Source organism: Labrus bergylta, chromosome 17, assembly GCF_963930695.1.
Source record: "Labrus bergylta chromosome 17, fLabBer1.1, whole genome shotgun sequence".
NCBI classification, from domain to species: Eukaryota; Metazoa; Chordata; class Actinopteri; order Labriformes; family Labridae; genus Labrus; species Labrus bergylta.
The window spans coordinates 1,907,383-1,934,821 of NC_089211.1; the positions used below are offsets into that span (position 1 = coordinate 1,907,383).

The 27,439-nt window shown below is 40.1% G+C and overlaps 1 protein-coding gene across 2 annotated transcripts in view; it reads right to left on the reverse strand.

The window, feature by feature from the left end:
• Nucleotides 1-27,439, reverse strand: part of LOC109981668 (leucine-rich repeat transmembrane neuronal protein 4) — a 122,047-nt gene that overhangs the window by 6,729 nt on the left and 87,879 nt on the right. The gene's annotated exons all lie outside the window — the stretch shown is intronic.

Sequence of the window (27,439 nt, forward strand, 5' to 3'; positions counted from 1 at the left end):
AACAAACAAACAAAATTGTAGTATTTATATTCTTCTTTTAACCCCATTTAGCTGTTGGGAAACATGCAGTTTGTGGTGTGAGGAATTCATTTTGGACATTATATTCAGTTTAAAACAACAAGCACGGGATGTAAGGCTGCTCCAGCAACCACAGCTGTTTATCTCTAAAAAAAAATAAGTTAGCGTACTTTTAAATTGTGTTTATTTTTCCCCCAAATGCAGTTTGTTTGTTTTTGTGTGACTCCCAGCCTACAGCACCGTTAGTTTGGCAGCTAACTGCTGGCCTCCATGTAATCACCCTCACATGGTCACCACCTGAGCCTCCAGCTACCCAAACACTTTCGCTACAAAGACCCTCCACAATGTGTTCTCTGAAGCATCTTTTTCTTTTTTTTTTTGCAGATGTGAAAGCAGTTAAGGTGGGGGGGGGGGGGGGGTTGTCCTATACAGCCCACATCTTGTACTGTAAAGCTCACTGTGACTGTCAGAAGAATAAGACGTGCATTTGCATTTACACATAGATGTGAGTATGAATGACACACAAATCCCACTGCACATGACAAAACCTAAGACACTTTTTGTCTGAGCTTTGCAACAAGAGCTGAAGCAAATGGGCCTCCCTCTAGAGCCATGTCACTTGATTCAAAGCCAGAAGCCCTCGTCACATCTGGCTCTGTGTCTGGTCTTATGCACCCTCCCTGAACCTTAAAACTGTGCCAAAAAAACACACAAAAAAACAAAAAACAGATGAGACTTTAGTGACAGTCTGTCTCCCTCACTTAAAATCACACATTTATACTCCTAAAAAAGAGGGCCAATTAAGAGATTTCCAACAGGCCGTGAAAGCAGCAGGGTAAGATGGCAGCTGACCTGGATTAAACACAGCTGCCTGGCACAGCGACAGATCATCAGATCTGAACACCCAGGCGTCGAGGAGCACACAACAACAGCAGGAGCTACAGATATGACACCAAAACAGAAGACATGAATAATACAAACCCTGACTCTTGAGGAGGCGTTGGAAGCAGAGCAAGTGTCACGACTGCGCCGCTTTCATGCGCGTCCTTGACATTTTATTTTCAACCACAACCAGTGATAACAACCAGATCTTGTGAACAATACCTTTCTGGACAACTAAATGTAGAAAATGTTACTTAGAATAAAGATCTACCTCATTTTAAAAAAGCTTACCAGGAGATTTTTTTAGACAGTAGACAGTTTTGCTTCAAACTGCCAAGAGTTGTGATATAAATCTCAAATGTTTTTGCAGTCAGTCCTTGATAATTAAACCACATTTTCATTATTGCTGCTCCAAAGCATAATAAAAGGGAATCCAAAGTAGCTCAAAAGTATTTCAGTTGTAAGAGCAACTACCTATCTTTGTGCCCTATTGACACAGGTGTGAAAAGTTTTCACTTAAGAAATACGGCCGCAATAAATTACTGTTAACAGAAATCTCAGCACAAGTCATGTCCACATCTTGAGAAAACATTCAACTCTACTTTCTGCTTTGTTAGATTCCACAGGTGAGAAAATCCAATATTGTGAGCGGCAAGGGAAGGGAATCAGGTGTGAACGGAGGCATCAAGGTTTCATAAAGATTTCTTTACACTGTTCTTTTCTGTAGTGTTAGGTTAGTCTTCATTTTCCTGTTTGACGCCTTGAATGAAATTTATACTATTAAAATATTAAAACTGTTTTTAAGGCCTAAAAAACACTTACTCTTTAGCTAACTCAGGCCCAAGTTGTCATGGTAACATCACAGTATAGTCACTGTTGAACCTGCATACCCTGATTTAAAGTCCTCTTGTTATCCGTCGTGTAAAATAAAAGACGAATGCCAACTTAAATATATCTCCATTACACTTTGTTTTTGCTGGACTTTCAAGTTAAAATGTCTTCTTCAAAAAGACAACTATTTTTGCCAGGGTAAAATAAAATGAGCAGGAGGATGTTGTGCGTTGGTCTACCATTTATAATTTTCTCTTACATTTCTAGTTCACCCACAATTGATATCTCTGCAGTCCTATTAAATATAGTCAATAGCTAACCTGCTTAGTGCAACAGATGAATTTAAGATGACTCTCTGATATCTTAATTATAGTCAACATCTTACTTTGTAAATGGAAGTCTTGTGTGTTTTTTTTTAGTTTTCTGCCTACTCAAAGCACTTTTTACACTGCAGGTCACATTCGCCCATTTTCACAGAAGAGGCTGAGCGAACAAATTGGTGTTCAGTGTCTTCCACATGTGACTGCAGGAGCTTGGGATCCCAGAGAAGCAAAGCGTAGGGGATTTAAAAAAACTCAACAGTAGAACCCCAACCCCCCCCAAAAAAAACCTGCCACTGATATCCTTTTACATTCATTAAACGTATCGTATAATGTCAGTGATTGCAAAATTATATTTGGGGGAACATGAAAGAATTTCTTTCTTTTAAAAACAGGACCGACTGTGCTAATGAAATGCAGATATATGCTGGCTGAGAAGGGGGGAAAGTGTGAGTTTGTAAATGTGTGTGTGTGTGTGTGTGTGTGTGTGTGTGAGCTAGCTCTGATTTCAAATTCAAATGGAAACAGTCTGGGCTAACGCAGCTAGGCAGTTCAGGAATATTGTGAACCACAGGGCTAAGATAAAGCCACTCTGAAAGCATTAACACCGGCTCTGTTTTAGATAAAAGGGTGTCACTTGTAGCCTCAAGCTTGAATGTAACACACTTCCACCATGCAGGAAGTTGTAATCACGCTTCCATCTGCTATAAGAGCATGTTTGTCAGCTTAATAGTTCATGATATAACTAACAGGAAGTACAGTTTTGAAAACTATCCATCAGTCTGGCAACCTAGCCTTTCCTTTAGCTACATGTACATACCTCCTGAACCGCCACTTTACTCTTTCCATACCTCCTTCCTCCTCAAATGGACTCCATTAAGCGAGGCTGACTCATTACATTAAAGGCACTCAGTGGATTACTTCCCTCATTCCCCTTTCAGTTTAAAACCCTTCACCAGCCCTGATACGGCCGCCACCACCACCACCTCTCGCTGCCATCTCCTCACCTCAGCTCTGCTCACAGCTCCCTGCTGAAGTCCAGTGAATTAATTAACAGACATTAAGTCCTAACCGTTTCAATGAATTCTCTCAAATAGTCAGGGCATTAATCTGACCTCGGGCAAAGAGAGTGTGTGAGTTTTGTGTTTCACACATTTGTGAATGGATGCTTGTCTGTGAATTTTTCAATCAAAGACGAGACAGAAAGAGGAAGAAAATGTATTAAAAAATTGATGAAGAAAAATAAGCCTTTATATAAGTTTGGCCTTTTGACTCTAATTTGTAACATTCAGTTCTGCTCTATTAGGACAAGTCGGTGTTAGGAGAGCATTCATATCAGACGTCCTGACTCTGCTTGTTGGACAAAATCAGTGACCCAGAATGCTCTTTATGTCAGCGACTGTGAACAAAAGGTGCTTTTGATATTCACCAGCCATCCATGCAGTTTCTATGTACTGCTACAGCTCATTAGGAATGCTATCAGCCTCTCTTTTTGCCTCACAGCATCAGGAACTTATTAATTCATCACAGTGAGTGGCCTGTTGACAGTGGAGACAGCCAAATATGTAGAGGGATAACATCTGGTCAGACTAACAAAAATATAAATTGGACACCTCAATTTATTTTCCAAATGTTATAAAGGTACGTGCTTTGGGAGAGAATGGGTGATGTTAAGTTGATATTTTCACATCAGGCCTGACACTCTGTCTTTTCCTTTTTTCTTTTTCTGTCTTGTATTTTTTAACTGTCTATTTTAAATCCCTATTAAAATAAAAATAGGGCGGTTTTTGCCCTCAGTGGCCCTGAATGTTAAGACAAAATATTTGACATTCAATCCCTTAATTTTTTGTATTTTTTGCATTATCTGATTTGATTTATTGAGATAGCCAGAACATATAGGGAGGAGGGATTGGGATTGTGAAATGCAGTGAAGGGCTGAGTCAAACATGGGGGGCGTCAAGGACTAGAACCTCTGAATAAGGGGCTAACTGGTAAATTTCACCAGATATGTCCGATCCTTCTCAGCTCTGCCATGGCAGTCAAGCTGATTTTTACTCTTTTTTTAAACTTTGGACAATGTGTGTGCTTCCACTGACTGAATCTCATCTCTGTCCCAGCTCCGGCAGTCCAGAGGCCTCTGCAGCAGATACACATGGGCTTCTATTTCTGCCTGTGGGTGTTGACGGACGAAGGAGCGCAGAGCTGTACCGGAGCAAAACTCACACACATTGCACACTTCTCTGGTGGAAGTTCTATCTAACACTTTCACAGCTGAGCTAAACTGGCACCCCAACATTTAATCTTGTTGAGTTTTGAAATGTTATTTTCTTAACTTTTTGTCACTTATAGTTAAAGTGTTCAACATCTACAAGAACGCATTATCTCAATTAAAGTCTTTCAAATGTGAAGTTGAGTATCTATCAAATATCATTCAATTCCCTGTCTTTCTTTTTTAAGTTTGAACTGTGAAACAACCACAAGGGCTGTTGTTGAAAATTTAAACGTAGCTTTGAATTTCATGCAGCTCTTGGTTCCTGCATACATTTGAGGAATATACGTAACTGGTGAGTTTGAATTTGAGAATGTGTCATGCATAGCTGTAGAGTAAATCAGCAGAGAGAGCGTCCTATTCAGACTTAAAGATACAAGAGGCAGACTGCCTCATTCCTTAAAAATGTAGCTTCCAGGAGAATCAACCACTGTGCATATTCATTTACATACTGCTCTGAATGGATGCCCAATGACACGACCAGTTTATGGAACGTGAAGAAGAATATGTCTAACATTGCATTTTCTGGAGTAAACTGGTCTGAATGCTTTTGATGTAAAATTTGCTGAGTGTATTTACTTTGAATTATACAATATAATCAACCTAATATCTGTTAGAGACTGTTTAACTAAGCTGTCCACATGGTGGCGTACAGAGAAAAGGGATGCGATAGATCATGTCACTAAGCAACAGGTAGCAGGAAATCATCAGGACATTTAAAAGGCAAAAAAAAAAATGTCCGAGCTGTTATGTATTATGCTTTGTATAGGAGTGATGGAAGCACTGCCAATAATCCTTTAGAGATGAAAACATGTAAGAGTCTAGATGCATAGCGCTTCTTGTCTTTCCTTTCATCCAACACTGATTTTCATTGACCGCTTTCGCTCTGATGTGCGTTAAAGCTTTCTCCAAGTGAACAATTTGATGTAGCTTCTACCTGTCAGAATAAATTAAAAAAAATAAGAAAAACCCTGTTCCAACTCCTCATTTTGTTTCTTTGGATCCGTGCCACAGTTACCAGCATTGGCTTTAACTGACAATGACTGGCATCCTGCCTCCTCCTGGATCTTTATCTCTGAATGCCTGAAGACACCAAGGTGACCTGAGGGCCAGTTTGGCTCTGCCCAAGGAGATTAAGCCAAATAAGATGAGTGCCATCTTCCAAGTTTTGCACACTGGCTCTGATCTGAGGGACACGTTTTACTTTCATTTTATGCATTTTATTTTTGGATGCTTTTTGGATAAACTCTGTGATATGTTGTTGGTGAAATGTTAAAAAGTCTCTGTTCAAATAATTTTGTTTACAGAATTAAGTGCTAGATGTTTTCTTCCTTCCTGTAACTATGCATAAATACTTATCCTTCCTGAGAAGAAACATAGGACTGAAGACATTCCCTGCCTCCATCCGTGGTTACACAGTTCCCAAGTTTCTCTCGCACAACACCTCTAATTTGTTAAAGAAATCCCTTTTTAAAGCCACAAATCCCTCAGGTTCATTTTTTTTAACAGTATTCCAGTGCCCTTCAGAAGTTGTTTCTTTTTTGCATTCACGCTTTTATGAGCAGCTAAGGAGGCAGTAACTGTGCCACCGGCAGACAATGCTAATGCCTCCCTGGGCTTTTAGGAGTGTAGCGGTTCAAAAAGTCTGCCGCATTCCCAGCCAAACATTTTCATCCTCTCAAGTCACCGAATTGAGGCACACAGAAGTGTGCAAAAAAAAAAGCAAGAAAAAGGCGCTGCAATGGACTCATACTAAAATGTTGCCAAGGCGTCTCTTATATTCTCATTACGTTTTCATGTTTGCAAACCCATGGATTACAATGGAAACTGTGAGTTATTTTGTCTTTTTGAAGATCTTTTCTTTTTCTGTTGCTCTCTGAGGATACATAACACCACACTCCCAAAAATGATAACAGCTGTCTGGTTTTTTATACATTATTGAATGCTGTGTTTGTTTCATTTCATTTATGTTGCATTGTAAAGTATAAAACATTCTTCATTTTAGGGATTTTATTGAAGTTACCCATGACCAAAGTAAGAAATATCTGTTGAATGACTCTTGTCTTCGTCTACAGTCGCTCTTCTCCCTGTGGTCCTTTTTGTGAAAGCCATTCATTTCGGTCCATGTATATTAAAGCAGGCTGTGATGCATATTTCATGTAAAGGTCCAGTGTTTATGCTGCTGAAACAGCCTCGGTATAACGAATGTCTCACAGTGTGGTGTTGTCGTACAAAGTACTTACCGCCACTGAGAATAAATCTCACCTTCCCGAGAGCGCTCGCTTTTATGTCTTTCATATTTGTACCACCCACTACAAATGTACCTTCCCCTTTGTCTTTATGACATTGTTATCTTCTACTTGCATATATCCCAATAAAAAACAAAAAACAAAGTCAGTAATCACTGTTCTTGTATTGTAACAGCAAATTGAATGTTTAATCAGAAAGTTATAGATTGTCATTTTTTTAATGGTGGGAGCTTTGTTGCGCTCAAATCGTCTAATACACAGCTCCATTGTGTTATCCTCGTGTTCCTCTATGTCCTGTGTGTATTGTTATGGTTGCATTCTTGAGTTCTCTGTGTGTCTTGAGTGTTTCATGTTTTATTTTGTAGTTCTTGTCCCCAGTGTTTCTTTGCTCTTCTTAGTCCTAGTCCACACATTTTCCTCCTCCGTTACAGCTGTCATGAGCATGCTAAGTCAAAAACGAAGTCCTTGACATGCTAAAATGTTCTCGCCATTCCTCTGCAATGACCATTTAATTTGACAAAGATGTCCATTCAGGCGCCTCTGCCCGTCAACATAGTGAGAGCACTGGTTTGGTAACATCTGCCATTGCACAGAAAGTTACAGACTGAAATACAAAGAATGAAAATAGTACTATGTGTGGGCGGCTGTGGCTCAGTTGGTAGAGTCGTCACCTCTCAACCGGAAGGTCAAGAGTTCGATCCCCAGCTGGGCAACATGTCCGATGTGTCCTTGGACAAGACTCTTAACCCCAAATTGCTCCTGCTGCTTTGGTGGCGGTGTATGAATGGAATTAGTTACTTCTGATGGATGATACTACATAGAGATCACTACCATCAGTGTGTGAAAGGGTGTGAATGGGTGGGTGTGACATGTGGTATTAAAGCGCTTTGAGTGGTTGGTAGCTATATAAGCTCAAGTCAATTTACCATTTACCATGTAAGAAGGGGGCTGAGAAAAATAAAAGCATTTCTCCAAACCAGGCAGCACTTTAATTAAACGGGTGAAATAATGATCAGAACACAATACCACCATGTGTAATCATGTGCATATTGCAAAATGGATGAACAGGTCCACAGGGGGGCCATGTACATACTGACGTCGCGTGCTCTTCTGTTATTTATGTTTCAAACGTATGAAATGAACCTACAAATTGGATCTAAAAACCCTACATTAATAGTAACAACTTACAGTAATCATGTTGCCTCTGTGAGACTGTGATTCTGCATGTGCATGTATGCACAAGACAGGCTGTAAATATGTTTTGTTTTTTGTGTGTATTTGTGCATGACTGTGCGTCCCCTCCCCTGTGTGGGTGAGTGCTGTCTTTCAAATGTAAAGTGCTCTAGTATGCGGGGGAAGGCAGCACAGATGTTGCAAGGCGGGCATCAACGACATGGAGCCCAGTCAGGTTTTTCAGCAGAGCAGTGTGCATGGATGTGTCTGCGAGGGTGTGAAACTAAACACAGTCAGTTTGTTTTCAGACAGCTCATCCCTCGAGGGAGACTTCCCAGATGCATGAGTATGTGTGTGTGTAGCTGTACACATCTGTCTATGGATTAATATCGGTTGTGATTAACATAATCAAAGGTTTCATGAAAGAACATTAGAGATATGAGACATCTTACCCTTTATAGACCGAAATAACATTTTAAGACAAAAGAAACAATCCAATCACTGGAATTGAAAGAAGCCACCTAGGACTGTAGAGTCATAAAGGGTCAGTTAAAATTTGGAGGCAAAGTACAACCTTTACTTTCCCTGCTAGAGCTGTGTCTGAAAATGAGCCCACATGTTCAAATTTCAGACTAATTGATTCACTAAACAAGCCGTTAGCCTCCCACTAATTCCTTAATGACCAGAGGTCCCTTTATGTGCGGTGACTCTTGATTACAGGTCTCTGGCACAACACACACACACACACACACACACACACACTCACAAATACAGTACATACAGAACTCCACTCACAAAGCTGCATTAGAGGGAGTAGTAAAATAAAAGGAGAAAACTAGGGAACGACAGGTAAAGGAGAAAGCAGGATGGAGGACCCCCTTCACGCACCAGTGGGTGCCCACCGTCAGCTCATCACTGCCTCCTCCCACTCCACGATATATGTACAGTAAAAGGAGCTTCTCCAGACCACAGCAAATGGGCCGTGAAATGTTACTCAATGCTCGACACGTTCTTCAGCCCCGGTTTACTTTCACACACACATCCGACATAACACACAATTACCACAACTAATGAGAGCGCACGGCTGAAAATCTGTGAAAGGATGGGAATGAGACGGAAAGCGTACAGCGCATGTGCTCACCGCTCTAACACTGTTGCACTACTGTCAGTAAGAATTGGTGCTGCCACTAATGATTGCTGTCATTGTTAATTTTTCTTATTTTCAACCATTTGTTCACTTTATAAATGTCAGAAAACTAAGAAGAGATGGCAATCAAGCAGTTTTTTGTTTCAGTCTGATCTGAAGTATTTCAATTAGTTTGTTTGTCCTACCAGCATTCAAACTGGATGCTAATACCTGCAGACACAACTCAGGGATTCAAAAAAAGATACTGCGCTTTCCTGGCATGTTTATGCATAAAAAAAAAGGGAACTACTGCATGCAATCTTTTAATCAATTTAAAATGTCTTACTATTTTTTTTTGTGGAATAAATTATCAGTAAGAAACAAAACAAACTCCTCTTTTAGAAGACACGTAACAAAAATAGCCTGGGCTTTTATTTGCTTCAGTCTATGAAATGATCCTGCCTTGATTTGAGACAGGCGTCAATACGAGAAAGACTTTTAATTACTTGCAAACAAAACTTGTGCATTGCAAAGATGGGAAACACTATAAATTGTAAATATACACAAGAAAGAATATTTCACGATTTACACATTTAAAAACTAACAATGATCTGACACAGGTCATTGTTAGTTTTTCTTGTTAGTTGTCAATGGCAGACATTCCCCATGTTGGGTCTTGTCGGTTTATTTCCCTGTGACTCCTCGTGGCTATCTGTGTTTTCTGACTTTCAGATTTTGAAGCAAGTTTATGTTTGCCTTTGGCCTTTTTTGTTTAAATAAAAAAGTTTGCTTCTGCACTTGGGTCCAGTTCCCTGTTCTCACAAACCGTGACACTCAGGGCCTCTCTGTGTGGAGTTTGCATATTCTCCAACTGCATGCGTGGGTTCTCTGTGGGAACTCCGGCTTCCTCCCAAACGCCTAAGACACGCTCGCGGCGGATATGTCAGAAAAACACATTTGTACTGATTGTTTCAACTAATGTGTACAAACTACAAATATGATTTGACTTACAGTGACTAACTTGCCCGTAGGTGTGATGTGAATGTAGCTGGTTGTCAGCTCTGTGATTTACTGGCAAATGTTCCAGGGTGTACCCCACATCTCGCCCAATGACAGCTGGGATCGGCGCCAGCCCCCCCCCCCCCCCCCCCCGAACGAGAAAACTGGTATAATGGATGGCTACTGATTAAAACAAATTTAATTACAAATCAGTAATTTGATCTCGCTTTTTAAGAGAGTATTCTGCTGCACTGTTGGAACACATTCAAGTATTATTCTGTCTTTCATGGAGAGATGTTGAAGTTCATCTTTCCTGTGACAAACTGTGACACTAAATGCAAAGGGCCTTTACCTATAATTGAGAACTGCCTTTTATCTGCCAAAACGTATGGCAACATCAGGCCAGTAAAAGGTACTGGACTTTATTTTGGGATAGGCCTTTATGAGAAGTTTTACATGAAATGCAACATGATGATTAGATTAGATTATCCTTATTTAATAATATTTTTGGTTTATTTTGTTGTGTCATACTCAATCCACATCTATAACCTTTTTACTGACGTTATATGAGTGGAGTGAACGTTTTAACCCTTCAACAGTCACCTTAAACAGCTTATAGCATCCATGTCCGTTATTTCTCTGAGATCTATAAACATGCAAATAACAACAGTCAGCGCCACACTGATGTTATTTCAAAGCCTAACAAATACATTTCAATTCCCTCCAGCTCGGCTCATACAGCAAATCTCCTGCAAGCATTGCCAAGTGCACATTTGCATATTAGGAAGCCAGAATGACTGGTTGTGTCAAAGGAGCACAATTCGTAGTTTCTTTTAAGATGTCCCATATTGAATTCAAAGTTCCCAAATTTCTTGGCTAGCAATGCGTCCCATTATGTGCTGCTTCCAGCCGCGGTGGAACTGGCAGTGTGTCTGAGTAATGAGCATGACCCAACATAAACGCTGTGTGGCCAACTTGGCTCTTCACTGGGAACTTCAGTCGCACTTTAATCAGGGATATTGGGGAGGAGTGTGCCTGGGAAGGCAGGCCGAGGCTTTTAAAGACCTGACTAATAAGACATGTCAAAGGGAGCTGGGCAGCAGCCAGAACTGATATGAGGGCCTTCTCCCTATCCGCTTCTCATCCTGAATCACTGTGCGCTGTCTCAACAGGAGTCGGACACAGATGGCCCTGAAACAAAGCTATCTTTTAACTGATGTGAATAAACCAACACTGAAGATCTCAGAGCAGCATGTGGCTCTCTTGGTTCATCACTTTCTTCATTTGCCTTCCACAAATATTTCACCCTTGTAAGACGGCTTTAAAAGTTTACAAAAGATCAGACACACAAGTTTCATCCCCTTGACTTACAAAAAAAAAGTTCACTACAATTTCATCTCTTCAAATCAACACCTTCTGTTTCTACATGAAACGTGTGCAATGCCATTTCTTTCCCTTTATTGCTCGGACATATGCATCCTTTCCCCCCCCCGCTTCTGATTCTTGGTATGATTACAGAGAACATATCAAAGAGAAGGGAAACAGGCATGACGCTACACTCAGACTGTTGGGTTATAAAATACTCTGCTGGCATAAAAGCAACACTTTCAATAGTTTTCTGAACTAACAATTGCTAATGCATCACTGGAGTGTTGTGACTGATAAGCTTCGATTAGGTCGGATGTACATTATATAAAATGATGTAATGCTGAGCTTACATGAGGCTGCTAGAGGAATTTACATACAAAGTTTTTCTTTTAAAGGGACAGTATGTAAACTTCACGGCCAGGGGGCTCTCAATCGAAACGCAAAAGATGACATTGAAGCTGGCCGTTTACCAGTGAGCTAATGAATGCAAGGAAAATGTACATTACATTTTCATCATAGCAGCACATAAATCAAAAAGTACGCCAGCTTTCAGTAGCAGCTCCTGCTTTCTTATGTAGCAGTCTGTGGCTGTGTCTGATCACACCATCATTCCTTACTCTCTACTCACTATATAAGGAGTTATATGTAATGGACTATTTATATATTGCTAGTGAGATCATTTGGACACTACTTTTCACAATGCATTGTGGGATACAATAAGTGGACTATATAGGGTATGATCATGTTCACTCAGAATTTGGACACCACTTCAAAACGGCGTTATCACTTTATAGTGTACTATATAGTGAATGGTGAGGGATTTCAGACACAGCCTTTGATGTAACACCCAGTGTTTCTACGGCAATGATACACGTCGTTTCTGCTACAAGACACGTCAGGTTACATCTATAAAATGTACTTATATGGTTTTGATAACTGTTGTAAATATTTGAGGTAATGTAAGTAAAACTTGGGTTTAGTCTATTTTTTTATTAATGTTGATATTTTAATGTCAAATTCTACATATACCTCAAATAAAATTAAAAAAGAACTGTTTCGAAGGTAATCTTATTTTATTCAGACAATCTGCTGGGTAGTATTAAAATAACAGGCTTTTTTAAGTTAGATCATTGAAAATACAGTAGTAGCATGTTTCCATTTTGTGTATTTTACCTTTTTCTAGGACTTGTTATGGGCACATATGTGCAGGAAAGAAGCACAGACTCACAGCCACTTATTTAAATGAAAGTGATAACAACAACTTATTTGGCAGTAATTATGATAGATTGCCAAGAGTTGAATTAATGAGGAGGCGTATGTTTTCATCTGAAAAGGTAATTAGCCATAGGGCTAAAGTAATCGCGAGAAAATCCAGTTCGTTACAGGCAGTCTCCAAGGGGATGGTTTTGCATACAGTCATGGCACCGCATATCTCTCCTGAGAGAACCTGTTCACTGAGAAACCTTGACCAGACAGCTCCTTTGAGTATAGAACATCTCTAATCTGAATTTCAACAAGGAGATGTACAAATGGCATTAAAGTGAGTAATGCAGTCGTGTAAAATGAAGATGATATTCTGCCAAAAGCCTCTGTGATCATCTTATTGTTTGATAAGAAATGTAGTCAGCTGCCCTCTTCATTGACATGTCTACTTGAACAGGGATACATAACCTTGTATGGGTCTATGTTTCTATCCTTGTTTTTACCTGTCTATAAGATTCATCCATTCATTGTCCATCCTCACTGCATTGCAGGAACACCTTATAAATGTGATCAGAATAGAATGACAGTCTTTATTGGATCCAATCAGTTCCTTTAAGATGTCATCCCCTTCAGTTTTGATCCCCAACTCTGAGCATAGAAGTCAGTTGTCACGGCTCTGGCTGTGATTCCTGGTTCCCTTGTCTCCTTAGCCCACCTGTCTGTATGTGTGTTCGTTTGTGTGTTTGTGTGTCTCTGAGGGGCGTGGCTGGTGCAATCAGACACCTGGTGGCACCCCACTCCTGCAACTCATCTCCGGATTGTCACCAGTGTCAGCTCCTCATGTCTGTGCTCACCTGCGAACAATTCAACATATTGTCTGCCTGTCTTATCAGCTTCAAAAGCCTCCTCCACTGTGCATCCACCAGTCAGATATTCAGCCCTCCACCAGTACCCAGCCTCGCAATAAATATCATTGAACCTTTCACCATTGTTTCTTCTGTTGGCTCTCAAATATAAAAGACATGACATAAATTTTTGTGTTGTTGATATTAGGACTTAGTGGCTGTATTTGGTCATTTTAATTCGATAGATTTAGTGTGTCTAGATACAAGTCATGGTTGTATATTGTAAAGTGATTTGAGAGTCTGGGGATCGATGGTGTCGGATGCTAAAAACTCTAAAGCCACCATAACAAAAAATGGTGTGGTGTGGTTTCAGATAGAATCCAAACTGGTCTTTATTCTTAGGCCAGTCTTCATTTTGGATTTACATTTATCAGAAATCATTATTCATGATTCACAAAACTAGATGATATTTGAATTCTGTTAGATCTGTTCACAATATAAAGCAGTGTAGCCATCACCCATCCCTTTTTTTTGAATGCAGTAAAAGTATCTTGGGTCTGACTGATCAGTTAACGGGGAACACACTACAAGACAATCAGAGCGATTTTTATCCCAATTCCCCCCGTCCGATCACAGTCAACAAAAGCATGATAATCTGGTGGTTCCAAAGATTGTCTTGCCAGATTTTCCTGTGGTGTGAGGTGTGTTAAGAGTGATTTTATCCTCCACGATCTTCTGGGAAGACGATTGGGGCAGCCTCTAACTAAAAGTGTAAATATTAAACATGTTTAATTTTTACGATTGCAAATCCTGTTGTGTGGAGAGAACACTGAGGACAGCCAAGCACGCACTCAATTTTTATCTGGAATGGAACAATAGCCAATCAGTAAGCAAGCTGACTAAAGTAAGAAGCACAACAACAACAGCCATGGCAACAACAGTAAACGCAAAGCATTAAGTAAGATGGATGCCATGACCACGACTTTTTCCAAATTGTATTTTTTTTTTTGTAACAAAGTCAAAGAAGCCCCACTGATAGTCTAATGACAGCAAAGCAAATAAGTTGCCAATGTTAGTTGACCTTGTTCCTCTGCTGGCAAACAGAAAAACACACAGCAGGACATGTTGCCACAAGCAAATCCATGCACACAGTGAATGACAGGACTCATGGCACCATAATAAACCTTGTGAGACGCCTGTTTAGCAAATGGTAATTAAAATTTCCTGAATGCTCAAATCCTTGATAAATATTTCATCAGGTGGCGCTCGGTGATTGCTATTGTAAAGAAGCAACACTATTCAAATTGCCTTCAGTGAAATTACAAACCACCCCCCCAATATCCGCCCACCCTCTCTCTCCCGCTTCCACACAAACACTCAAACGCTTCAACAAACAGATGACACTTTCCACAAATACAAACCGGCCCACACACAAACGCAATGTACACAAACATGTGCACGTATGCACACACAGCACGTATTTGCAGTTTTACAAAAACACATGTTCCTAGTCACAGACGCTTGTGGCCCCTTTTTATAAAAAAAATAAAATAATAATAATCATAATTATCTATTTTTTAGCAACATCAATATTTGAAAAAATGAAAAAATAAATGCCGGGAAACTTGCAGAGAAAATGGTGATGAATGTTTGTTGGAGGGGTCCCCAATGATTTTTTTGCCAAGGGCCCCAACAGACTGTAGAATCGCCACTGCCTGCTCCTCCATGACTAATGAAAGGATTCGATTGATTGATGGATGTTATATCAGTGTAAAATTGTGTTTGAGTACACAGAAAAACTGGCCTATACTTTTATCAGTGAATGAAACATGTACTGTCAGAACTCAGTCTGAGTGATAGTCCTCATAGATGCGCATCATTTTTTAATATAACAGTTGCACTCACTGTTTCAAACCATACAATGACTCTTGTATCACCTGAGGACTTTTAGGCAGCTGCACTGCAGGATTTGAGAGCACGTCTATTAACAGATGAGGTTACACAACCAGAATACGGTGGTCCAGGAGGGATGCAGACCTGACAGGATTTTTTAACAGGAATATACCCCAGTCTGGTGCACTTTAACCAGCAGTCTGTCCAGGCCTACAGCGATATGTGTCCATGAACCGTCAGGCTCCTTGTCACTGTCTTCTGTCCTCCATCTGGGTTGTTTTCCTGCTTTAACTTATTTCTCTCTCCCCATCATCTGTACCTGCCTTTGCCATGTTGTCATTTTTCCTGTTCCGTTAAAGTTACATGGAAAAAATAAGAAAATGGGGTTCAATACAGTGAATTTGTAATCATTTTTGTTACAATTATTTGAAAAAAGGGGCGCTGGTATCGCAGTGGATGGTGTGCGCGTCCCATGTGTTGGGGCTGTGGTCCTCCAGACAGGCGGACTCTGTTCGAAACCGGTCTGTGGCTCCTTTCCCGCATGTCTGTCCCCACTCTCTCTCTCTCCCTGATTTCCAATTATATCCACTGTCCTAACTCTCCAATAAAAGCACAAAAGCCCAAAAATAAATCTTTAAAATATATATATATGTTTTAAAAAAAAGTTTTAAACAAATTAAAATGTTTGAAGGGGAAATCTTATTCCTAACCTAGGATTCAAATGGATTGTAATTTATTTAATGCCCTCATTTCCATGTTAAATCTAATCTGTGTGTCACTTTTTCTCCATGCACATTAATTTTCAATTTGCTGAAAAATAGATACATTTATGAGCTGCTAATGTAAGATCCTTTGCTGTGCTAAAGTTCTGTCAAACCCCAAATCACACAGCTTCTGCTGCTTCACAGTGCAACCCTCCAATAAGAAGTTCTGACATAATGTGAAGCCACTGTGTAATGTTTTATGTAACAGACACTGGATACTTGAAGCTTATTTGTTTGACAGAAGGCAAAACGTTCAGATAAAATGTACATTTTCTTTTAGTCTTTTAAACTGTGGTTCAATGGTAGAGTTGGTTGTCTCTCCATCGGAGGGTCAGGGGTACAATCCCCAACTCCTGGCAAAGTGTCCACTGGCGAGACACCCATCAATCTATCCATTTTCTTGCGCTCATCCCCAGGTTGGGTTACAGCGAAGTAAGTCAACCCAGACTTCCCTTTCACAGCTCCTCCAAGGCGATTCCGAGGTGTTACCAGGGTCGGATGGGCTATATAATCCTTCCAGTGAACTCTGGGTCTACCAAAGGGGTCTACTCCTGATTTGGTGTGCCAGGAAAATGTTCAAAGGGAGGTGTCCAGGAGGCATCCTAATCAGATGCCCGAACCACCTCAACTGACTGATGCAAAGGAGTAGCTCCTCACCCAATCTGAGCCCAGCTACCCTCCCAAGTAAACTCATTTCAAGACCCTGAACCCCAAAAAAGCTCCCACTGCTACTTCAGTGGCATGTGAATGTGTATGAATGGGATTAGTTTAAATGGACACTTTGCACAGCAGCCTCTGCCATCAGTGTGTGAATGGGTAGGTGTGACCTGCGCTTTGAGTCGTCAAAATCAATTCATCATTGATTTATCAAATCTACATTTTGTTTTTAAAGCTCCCATGATGGGTTTTCTTCTGGCTCTGAAACAGACTGAAATGTGTTCTGATGTTCTCTTTAGAGCTAGAAAGAAAAATGCGACCATCAGATGCAAGATTAATGACTTCTTCAAAGTTACTTTCAGTGCCGGAAACTGCAAAGGAATTATGAACCCTGCCTCAAAAGCCATTTTTTTAGATTTGACTTTTAAAACAAAGTAGTTTTTGTTTTAAAAGACTTAATACACCTGTTCACGACAAGTTCAGCAGAGAGATGGAGGGGTCAAAATCAACAAAAGGTTTGCAGTAGAGGTAAAGGTAAAGAAGATATCATGTACAAGGTAAACATCAAACTCCCAACACAGATACATTTTTCACACACTTTTTCTTGTACAAAAAGTTCCATGTTGACAATATTTTAGAAATTTAATCTTGAAGTAAATCGTTTATTGTTGTTGTTTTATTGTTTTTTGTGCTCAAAAGAACTTTGGGACAGACCTGACAGGCTTGTCCTCCTGCGACTAGCTGACTAATAAGCTGGCAGACTGCAGACAACAACAGACATAATAGTGACTCCAGTAAACACACTTTGGTAGATGTTACGTCTTGAAGAATATCTTCTGTGCTTGGAAACAATAAAAAAAAAGTTGAGCTGTAGCTTGTGGGCATATTACCACTCTGCTCCCAGCCAAGAAAAGTCAGAGCCCAAACTAGCACCACTGAGTCCATCTGGCTGATGGTGGCAGTCAGCTTGCCAGTGATCAACTCAGTGGTTTCTGCTGTTTTTGCAAATTTGCTAATCAATCTCTTATTCAGCCCAACAAAAGAGATATTAAGAATTGTTTTCCTTTGCAGACCTTACATAGATTGATAAGCTGTAAGCTACATTTGAATTGTCTTGGCCTTTCTGGAACAGTTTTGGGCTTTACTGTTTTTTTCATCAGATTCAATTTCTTATATGTTGGTTGAGATATATTTTAAACTACATTCCAATAATTGTCCATTACCCCAACTACACATTCAGACCAACCAAGCATACACAGACAAGCTCAATCTTAACACTGGGTTGTTCTTCAACATAATTTAGAGATGACTGATGTAACCTGGGTGGCCTGATCTACTCTGACTTCTAAATCAAACATCCCCCATTTTCTGCTGTAGAGCAAAATCTATGCAAAAAGCACTTCTAATTGACCATTGATGGTGAAAAGGGACAGATATTTCAAACTAAATAATAAAGTCCTTGGGGATTTTCGCTTGTCCTTGGTTGAATCTCTCTGCACTGGTAACAGACACATTTTTATGTTTATGAATATAATAAAGACAGAAATTCATTAATACAGCTGGAACTGTCTTAGGGCATGGTCACACTGTATATGAATACTAATACCTATATGTATACTCTATTGAGACCCTGTCAAACTTTGAATAGTGTGTTTGGATGTCCTTGTCAGAAAAGTTTACTATCTCTCTTTCTGTTGAAGCAGTATGGATTGATTGACTGTAATTCAATCTTTTTCTTAACCTGTACTGGTTTTTGTCCAGTTTATAAAAATGCTAGAGGCTAAGTCACAAGCAGGTGGTCATGGCTCATACTAATTAAAGTTAGGAAATGCATAAAGCCACTACAAATGCTCTATGAATTGATACAAAGAAGCAAAAAAAACAATGAAACAAAGTTAAAGTCATTCAGTATGACTTTGCCATTACTGTGCTCTGTTCCAACAGGTTGTAGGAGTTTAGCGGCAGACAAGCAGCTTGCTAGTTTAAAGCTTTAAAAAAAAGAAGATTAAATATTTCTAAAGTCATTTTAATGTCTGACACTGCAACGACAGGGTGGGTGCCACTGAAGATAAAGCCTTCTTTTTAAATTTTTTCACTGAGTGATAAAATAGACTATAACAGAAATGAGGCAGACATATTTTGTCAAAAACACTATTCACACATGTACAGGACAGGATCAACAGAGAGATAGTAGGTGCAGCTTTGTCCACAAGGGGCGCAAGTGTCCACACTTACTGGAAGTTACACAGAGGAGCTTTGAGTGGGATAAATGTGATTAGCTCTGAAGGTGAGAGGAAGGTGACAACACCACTGTCCCCCAAAACGGCATTATGTATAAAATGAAATGCCATGGCATTAATAAGATTCCTGAAAAATATAAATAAAATAAAAAAATGTTCATAAAGAAATAAAAGGGATTATCAATAGATGTATGTCATTATGAAAATGAGTCATGCATTCAAATGCAATATTGTGCAAAGAGTTTGAAAGGAGCAGGCACCACAGATACTGACAAAAAACCTATGGTACAAAAACCAAAAAAAAAAATGAAAATGGTATGATATGGATTTGTACGCTCCTTTTGCCATTCTCTTGTTCTTATTTTCTCATCAAGGACAGTGCTGCTTCACAGCAGTTCCTGTGTGTACTATAATCATGAATGTACTGATGTAAATTTAACAAAATAGCTTTCAATAATGATGAAAATGTTAATATCCAAGGCAACAATCTGAAGTAGGCATTTCCTGTTAGGCTTCTTTTCCTTATCAGATATCTAAGACAAAAAGGAACCTCTACAGAATTGTGCACAGTATATACCATATTTGAATGTTCCAGTTTTTCTGACGTTAGACTTGAACTAGTGATGTTTTTGACGAACGATTTCAGAGCTAGGGGTAAACATCATCATGCATCCTGCTGTGGAAGCTTGAAACATGCATCGAATCGAAGCACTGATGAGATTAAATTATAGTTTGAAGTGAAACCAAAATATACAGCAAGAAGTCATAAATGTCCAAAATATGATCAACTGGACGGACTTACTCAGATTCATGCACTTGGTGTAGACACATTTCTGTATTGGAATGTGCTACTAGATGTGCAGTGGAGAGAATGTACATGACATCCAGGCCACTTGATGTGATGCAACAACAATCTTACCACATCTAAAAGCCTTGAAGAGCAGCACATTGTGCCACAGAGAGAAGAACACACATGAATCAAAAGATGGAGGATACTTTCTTCAGCCTCACTGACGTGTCACATGGAGCCATTCCACCACTTACTGGCTCTCACTTATCAATCTGGTGTAGAAACCAGCGCAGATTTGGGTGTAGAAATCATTGTACGACAGGGTCCACGTGGGACCTATGAAACGTGCGTAACTGGTTGATCACAGCGTACGCAAGACCGGGTGTTGATAAGTATGGCGGCTGGAAACGATCGTCATTTAAATACCACACCCCTATATATTCACGGCTCAGCTGTCCTCGCCCCCAGAGTTTACGGCATGGAGATACTCAATACGGCAAAGAAGAGAAACGAGATATGACCTGAGTGACACCATAACAGAGAAAAGTAAAGAGGAATAGCATTGTGTTGTTTGGCAGCCTGAAATGTAGGATTAAAGAGCTTCAGAAGAAGTACGCCTGCATGGAAATCTCAACAGTGTCGGTGTGGATAACCGAACTCCAGCAGAGTTTTTAATATTTAATTTAATTTGATATGTAACATACATAATCTAGTCTATAATATAATTTTTTTAAATACTTTTAGTTTAAAAAAACCTGGTCAGACCATACGATCGCTACAATGTAGCCTAGTGTTGCGGGTCTTAAAAGAAGCAGCTCCCGGAGCGGACCAGAGGACGCCAGCCGGACCCCACCTGAAATGATCCTCGATCGTGGAGCGAGTGGCTTCCTTCATCAGTTCAGCCTCAATATCAGGCACAAGTGGTAGAGGCGAACCTGCTTCTGTGTCGGATAACGTCGGCTGCACTGGCAGCTCGCCATTAATGAGACTTTAAAAGACAAGAGAAACCTGAAACGTCCTGCATCACATGAATAAAGTGTTTGATCAAACGCTGTGTAATGTGCACTTCTCATCCGATTAGCCTTCTTTCCAAACATAAGAATTTAACACTTACATAAAAGAAGGTCCTGACTCCGTCTTACAGCCCCCGGATTTCTTTATTCGTTATTATGCCACATATGTGCGTCTGCTGTGCGCAATTACGCATTTGGCACATCAGCGTATTTATTATTTTAATCTCCGGACTACACGAACTGAGACCTGGCGTGGGATTTGAGTGTACCCTCCGCTCATGTCCAAATTGATAAGTGCTGAACTTTGCGTGGAAATGACCGTACACCCATCTTTCTGCCGTACGTACGTTTGATGAGTGTCACTGTGCGTTAGGGAGGACATGAAAGCAGCCTGATAGTTCTTGCCTTTTTACTGCATCTCTCCCGGGTTAATTGCAGTTTCTTTCTTACCTTTAAAGCCCTGTCACTCTTCAGGAGCTAAATGGCAGCCTAGTGGTAACTGAATTAAAGGGAGGAGTGAGAGAGCAAAAAAATCCCCTCTTATCTGACTTGCTTGCTAAGTGGTCTGATTGCATAGCCATGTCCTGGGTATTTAGATGACCGTTTCCATTGCGATTTCTCAAAACACAGCAAGTTCTCACAGCAAGTGCTCCTTGATGCAAAGTTAACTCAATGTATGCTCAGTGCTTTGTTTACCACAATCGCAGGTACAACAGATCAAATTTCCAACCTGTAGAAATCACTGAGTCACACATTGCAGCAAACGTGGAAGATCAACTTCCGAGTAATACCTTTAGTCTTTACTTCAAAGGCAGTCGCAGTGAAAAACGGCATATTCTGGCAAAATAAATCACAAAAAAGCTAAATGTTCGTGTTGAGCGTCTCAGGAAATATGCAAATTATTAAGAGGGTTTCCACTGCCATCTTGCTGTGATGATTTGTCTCATTTGTGGCTGCGAAATGCTGTTTGAAATCCGGAATGTGGCACCCTGGAGTAGCTGTCATTATTACCCTGTTTATGCATGGCAAGTCGTGTAAATGTTCAAATTTCTCTGTGGTGTGCTTCTGCAGCAAGGGTTTGCTAAATTTAATATGAGACTTCAGGTCCCTCATATTAACAGAGTTATTTGGCTTTGTATTTCACACAGGGAGGCAGTTCAGCTGTGAGCTGATACTAAGTAGACTAGTACATTCATACAATGCTGAAGCCAGGTTAGCATACTAAGACCATTTCCTATGACTTGTTACTTAATAGAAAGGACAGGGATGACCGTTATACTCACTGATCACTTTAGTAAGCAGCAGGTGTCATTACATTTGAATGGTTATCAGCTGGTTTTAGACTTGCGAGTTGTAAAGCCAAAAGAAGTTAATTATTTGATAAATAACAATACAAAATGACACATTCACTCGGATATAAATGGGCTACAACTGGGCTTGAAGAGCTAAGCCCTTCCTTTCTGATAGTATCATGCAGCCTATCCCAGCAGGGGTGCGCTCTACCCCAAACAGGCTTCTTGCCCCGTTACTGTCTTCCCTGTTTTCGTTAAAACATGTCTCTGCAGCCTCTCTTTTCTCTTCCCATGGATCAGGGGTTTCTTCACAGGACACTTGTCCCATGATTGGGCACTGATGTCTTGTGTTCATTTCAAATACTTGTATTTTTTTTTTTTTCAAAGATTTATTTTTGGGCTTTTTGTGCCTTTAATGCAGAGATAGGACAGTGGATAGAGTTGGAAACCAGGGAGAGAGAGTGGGGAATGACATGTGGAAAGGGGCCACGGGTGGAGGTGAACCTGGGCCTCCCGCTCGAGACGACGCGCGCCCTAACCACTGCCCCACCAGTGCGCCCTCAAATACTTGTATTTTTGACTAATTATTTGTTTGATCAAATTTTTGTTTTTACATTGTTTTAATTGTAAAACACTTCTGTACCAACAACACCTCATGGTTACAAGAAAAATGCACTTTTTTTTTCCAGCATCCTCTTCCATAATGTAATATAAATGAGTGACAGGTCATCATTTGGGCTAAATGCATTTATCCAAACTTTGGACCACTGACACAATGGTACAAACTGTAGAGATACTGAGGAACTAACTTAGCATCTTCTATATAGATCCTTTAGTTACACAGCAATCACAAATCTAATTCTGTTAGCCAGTTGATTTTCGTTATGTGTCAGCATCAAGCTGAAAAACTAAGGTGTACATACAGTGGGTACGGAAAGTATTCAGACCCCTTTACATTTTTCACTCCGTTTCATTGCAGCCATTTGCTAAAATCAAAAAAGTTCATTTCTCATTAATGTACACTCAGCACCCCATCTTGACAGAAAAAAAACAGAAATGTAGAAATTTTTGCAAATTTATTAAAATAGAAAAACTGAAATATCACATGGTCATAAGTATTCAGACCCTTTGCTCAGTATTGAGTAGAAGCACCCTTTTGAGCTAGTACAGCCATGAGTCTTCTTGGGAATGATGCAACAAGTTTTTCACACCTGGATTTGGGGATCCTCTGCCATTCTTCCTTGCAGATCCTCTCCAGTTCTGTCAGGTTGGATGATGAACATTGGTGGACAGCCATTTTCAGGTCTCTCCAGAGATGCTCAATTGGGTTTAGGTCAGAGCTCTGGCTGGGCCAGTCAAGAATGGTCACAGAGTTGTTCCGAAGCCACTCCTTTGTTATTTTAGCTGTGTGCTTAGGGTCATTGTCTTGTTGAAAGGTGAACCTTCGGCCCAGTTTGAGGTCCTGAGCACTCTGGAAGAGGTTTTCTTCCAGGATATCTCTGTACTTGGCCGCATTCATCTTTCCTTCAATTGCAACCAGTCGTCCTGTCCCTGCAGCTGAAACACACCCCCATAGCATGATGCTGCCACCACCATGTTTCACTGTTGGGATTGTATTGGGCAGGTGATGAGCAGTGCCTGGTTTTCTCCACACATACCGCTTAGAATTAAAGCCAAAAAGTTCAATCTTGGTCTCATCAGACCAGAGAATCTTCTGTCTCATAGTCTGGGAGTCCTTCATGTGTTTTTTGGCAAACTCTATGCGGGCTTTCATATGTCTTGCACTGAGGAGAGGCTTCCGTCGGGCCACTCTGCCATAAAGCCCCGACAGGACTGCAGTGATAGTTGACTTTGTAAAACTTTCTCCTATCTCCCTACTGCATCTCTGGAGCTCAGCCACAGTGATCTTTGGGTTCTTCTTTACCTCTCTCACCAAGGCTCTTCTCCCACGATTGCTCAGTTTGGCTGGACGGCCAGGTCTAGGAAGAGTTCTGGTCGTCCCAAACTTCTTCCATTTAAGGATTATGGGGGCCACTGTGCTCTTAAGAACCTTGAGTGCTGCAGAAATTCTTTTGTGACCTTGGCCAGATCTGTGCCTATCTACAATTCTGTCTCTGAGTTCTTAGGGCCGTTCCTTCAACCTCATGATTCTCATTTGCTCTGACATGCACTGTGAGCTGTAAGGTCTTATATAGACAGGTGTGTGCCTTTCCTAATCAAGTCCAATCAGTTTAATTAAACACAGCTGGACTCCAATGAAGGAGCAGAACCATCTCAAGGAGGATCAGAAGAAATGGACAGCATGTGAGTTAAATATGAGTGTCACAGCAAAGGGTCTGAATACTTATGACCATGTGATATTTCAGTTTTTCTTTTTTAATAAATTTGCAAAAATTTCTACATTTCTGTTTTTTTTCTGTCAAGATGGGGTGCTGAGTGTACATTAATGAGAAATAAAATGAACTTTTTTGATTTTAGCAAATGGCTGCAATGAAACAAAGAGTGAAAAATGTAAAGGGGTCTGAATACTTTCCGTACCCACTGTATGTAGGTCCACCTGACCCCATGAAGAATTATGCACCAGCAGACACTGATATTACCCAATACCATAAATAGCAATGTGATAAATACTAAAGAAATGTGCCAAACAATAGGCCTTTGATACAACCAATGAATTAGATCACAAGCCAATAATGAAATTCAACTGATAACATCAGTAGTGAAATATGTAGAGTCACCGTTAGGACTGATTTTCTACAAAACAAAAGTGAAAAGGTAAAAAAAAAACAAGTTAGACGTCCATACGTTACTGTTGTCAGTGAAGACTCTCCATCATATCAGCACTGGAGCAAATGACTGTGTCTTGTCCAAATTGCAATAAAAAAAAAATAAAAAACATCAGTCAGATACATTGGCAGCCTAATTGTAGACTGACTCACCAGATGTTTGACTCTAGACAATACCACTGTTGGTTCCAGCAGGTTTTGTTTGGCTCACTCTTCCTCAGCCGCACACTGTGGTAACATTTTAAAAGCTGCCCCTGAAATCTGCAACAACGACAAAGCACAGAAGCTAGCAGCCGAATGCAAGAAAGTTGGAAATGCACCCAACAGTGTGATCTGTTTCTGTTGGATAGGACAGTGGAAAAGATTGTAGGCTGAATTGTTGAAGATGAACAGAGTGCAGGCCTGCATGCTATTTTTAAAATACAGATTTGGAAGGAATGTCTTGTCAGTCTTTTCTTCGTTCCTCCTTCGAATAGTTAAAAAAAGTGATTGTACCAGGCCATTATTAAATCCTGGATAACTAAACCAAAGTGGTGCTAATGGACTGGCAGCTGTATTTAAAATGTGTTTCCGTTAAATAAAGTGCTTTTTTAAAACCAAGTAACAAAGTGCTTTACAGAAACAACAGGAGATTGAAACCTTTAAAGAGGAGACAAGAATATAAAGCAGCAGTGATTAATTAAATTGCAATTAAGAGTGAAACCATGTTTTAAATAAAGACTAAAGTAGACATGGATTGTTGAACCATTTGTGGCATTTCACTGAAAAACCACAAAAGGGCAACCTGCTGATGGGAAAGTCAAGATCAAGGGCCTATGTTCATCCTGACCAATGGGGAAGAAGCCTACTGACAGATACTGCCTTACTATAGAGCCATGCCATAGGCAAAGCTAAAATAAAAATCTGTGATCTGATCTGTTGTGTTCCATCAATTGAGTAATCCCACAGAATACTAAAAATCTCCTTGTATGGATACAGTTCTACCATATCTTACATTTAACTTTGTCAGTCTCAAATTTGAAATGCATTTAGCAAACAGTGAAAATACCAACTGGAACACACGGTAGATGCTTGTTCAAAATCATCTTGAAGGTCTACTAATGACAAGGATCTGAATGGTTGATGGACAAGAAATTGGAAAGCTGCATTTCTAGCCGCGTAATAACCAGCATTAAAATTCCGGTTACAACCTAAGGGGTGAGGCCTTCCTCTGCTGATTGGTGCATAATGAAGGATCTGACTGTTATCATGTTCATGTCTCAGTGTGTCAAAGTTCAAATATAATCACAGGGCTTTAAACTGAAAGGTTACACAGATCATTTTTTTCTTGAGGAAGATTACAGCACATCACAGCAATGGTCATATATTATTGATGTAAACCTTTTGCTACTTTATAAGGCTCCATGCATGATCAAATATGTTGGAAACAGACAAAGGTATCAAAGAGTATGTCTGAGGATGTCTTACTCTAATATTTCCAGTTCACATGTTAATAAAAAAACCCAGATGTTTCACTCTGATTTGATGCTGCGTTTTGTTTCAACTCTTAGAATGACAGCTTCCATGAAATATCACTGAGCTTTGATGTGTCTTCATGAAACTTGAACTACATTTATGTGTCGTACTGTCAGGCCCACCCATTGGTACCTGATGCTCCAACATGTCAGTAGTCACATTCGTCCGCCCCCCCAGGTGTCACTTCTGTCATTTCCATAGCTGTTTTTTTTTATTGACAGCAAACACAGAGAGAGAGAAGAAAAAATCCCATATTTATATCAAGCACCAAAAGAGGATGTATTAGTAGTTTATTCTGCAAAGTGTTGAACATCAACATAGTGAATGAGAAAATGAAGAAAATTGCAGATTAGACAAGCCTGCCAAAAACAAACACGTTTAATTTCCAACAACTGGATAATTTTGTTAATCGCTTTGAAGTATCAGTAGTAATCAGTAAGAAGTATTCTTCAGTTTGGGTTGTGCTTTTTTTTTTCTTAATAGTGAAAGAAGCGCTAAGTAACACCCTGTGCTCTACTGAGAGCCTTATTGTATTATGTCTTGAATTTTTAGTACTGACATCCTCATCTAATAACAGAACTGTACCTGTGTTTTCAGATGATTCTTGAAAGCTTGATTTTGCATGTAAAAGCAAATTGGAAATGAATAAACACATTTGTGCATGCAGAAAGATTGATATGCAGAATAACTATAAGAAAGGATATGGTGGTGACAAATAAAGATAAATTGGGATTAAAAGGTAAAAGACAAACCGGGAGAAGAGGAGGAAAGACGGAGACAATGAGGAAGGGGAGAAAACGAGAGGACATATGAGAATACAGTGAAGCGCCCACTGAGCCGTGGAGCGCAGGGCTGGGCTGTGGCACTCATTATTGATGTAGTAGAAAATGTGTGCCGACAGGAAACGAAGCTGCCAGCTGTCCCCGTCCCCCCTCTCCCCTGCTCCCATTATAACATTATATCACAAGTATGGGTAACAGCATCCGTGTATCCCATCACCTAGACGCCCCCTGGCATGTCCAGAGGAGAGCTTGTTCCCAGAGTGGATATCCACACTTACACATGCGTCGACACACTCATTCACAGAATGACACACACTCACAGTGGCTACAAAGCAATACCTTACAAAAGTATTACTTTCCCAACATGGTTTGCATTACGGTGCCAAACAAACAGTTCCCTTTGAATAGAAACAAATTGCCCTAC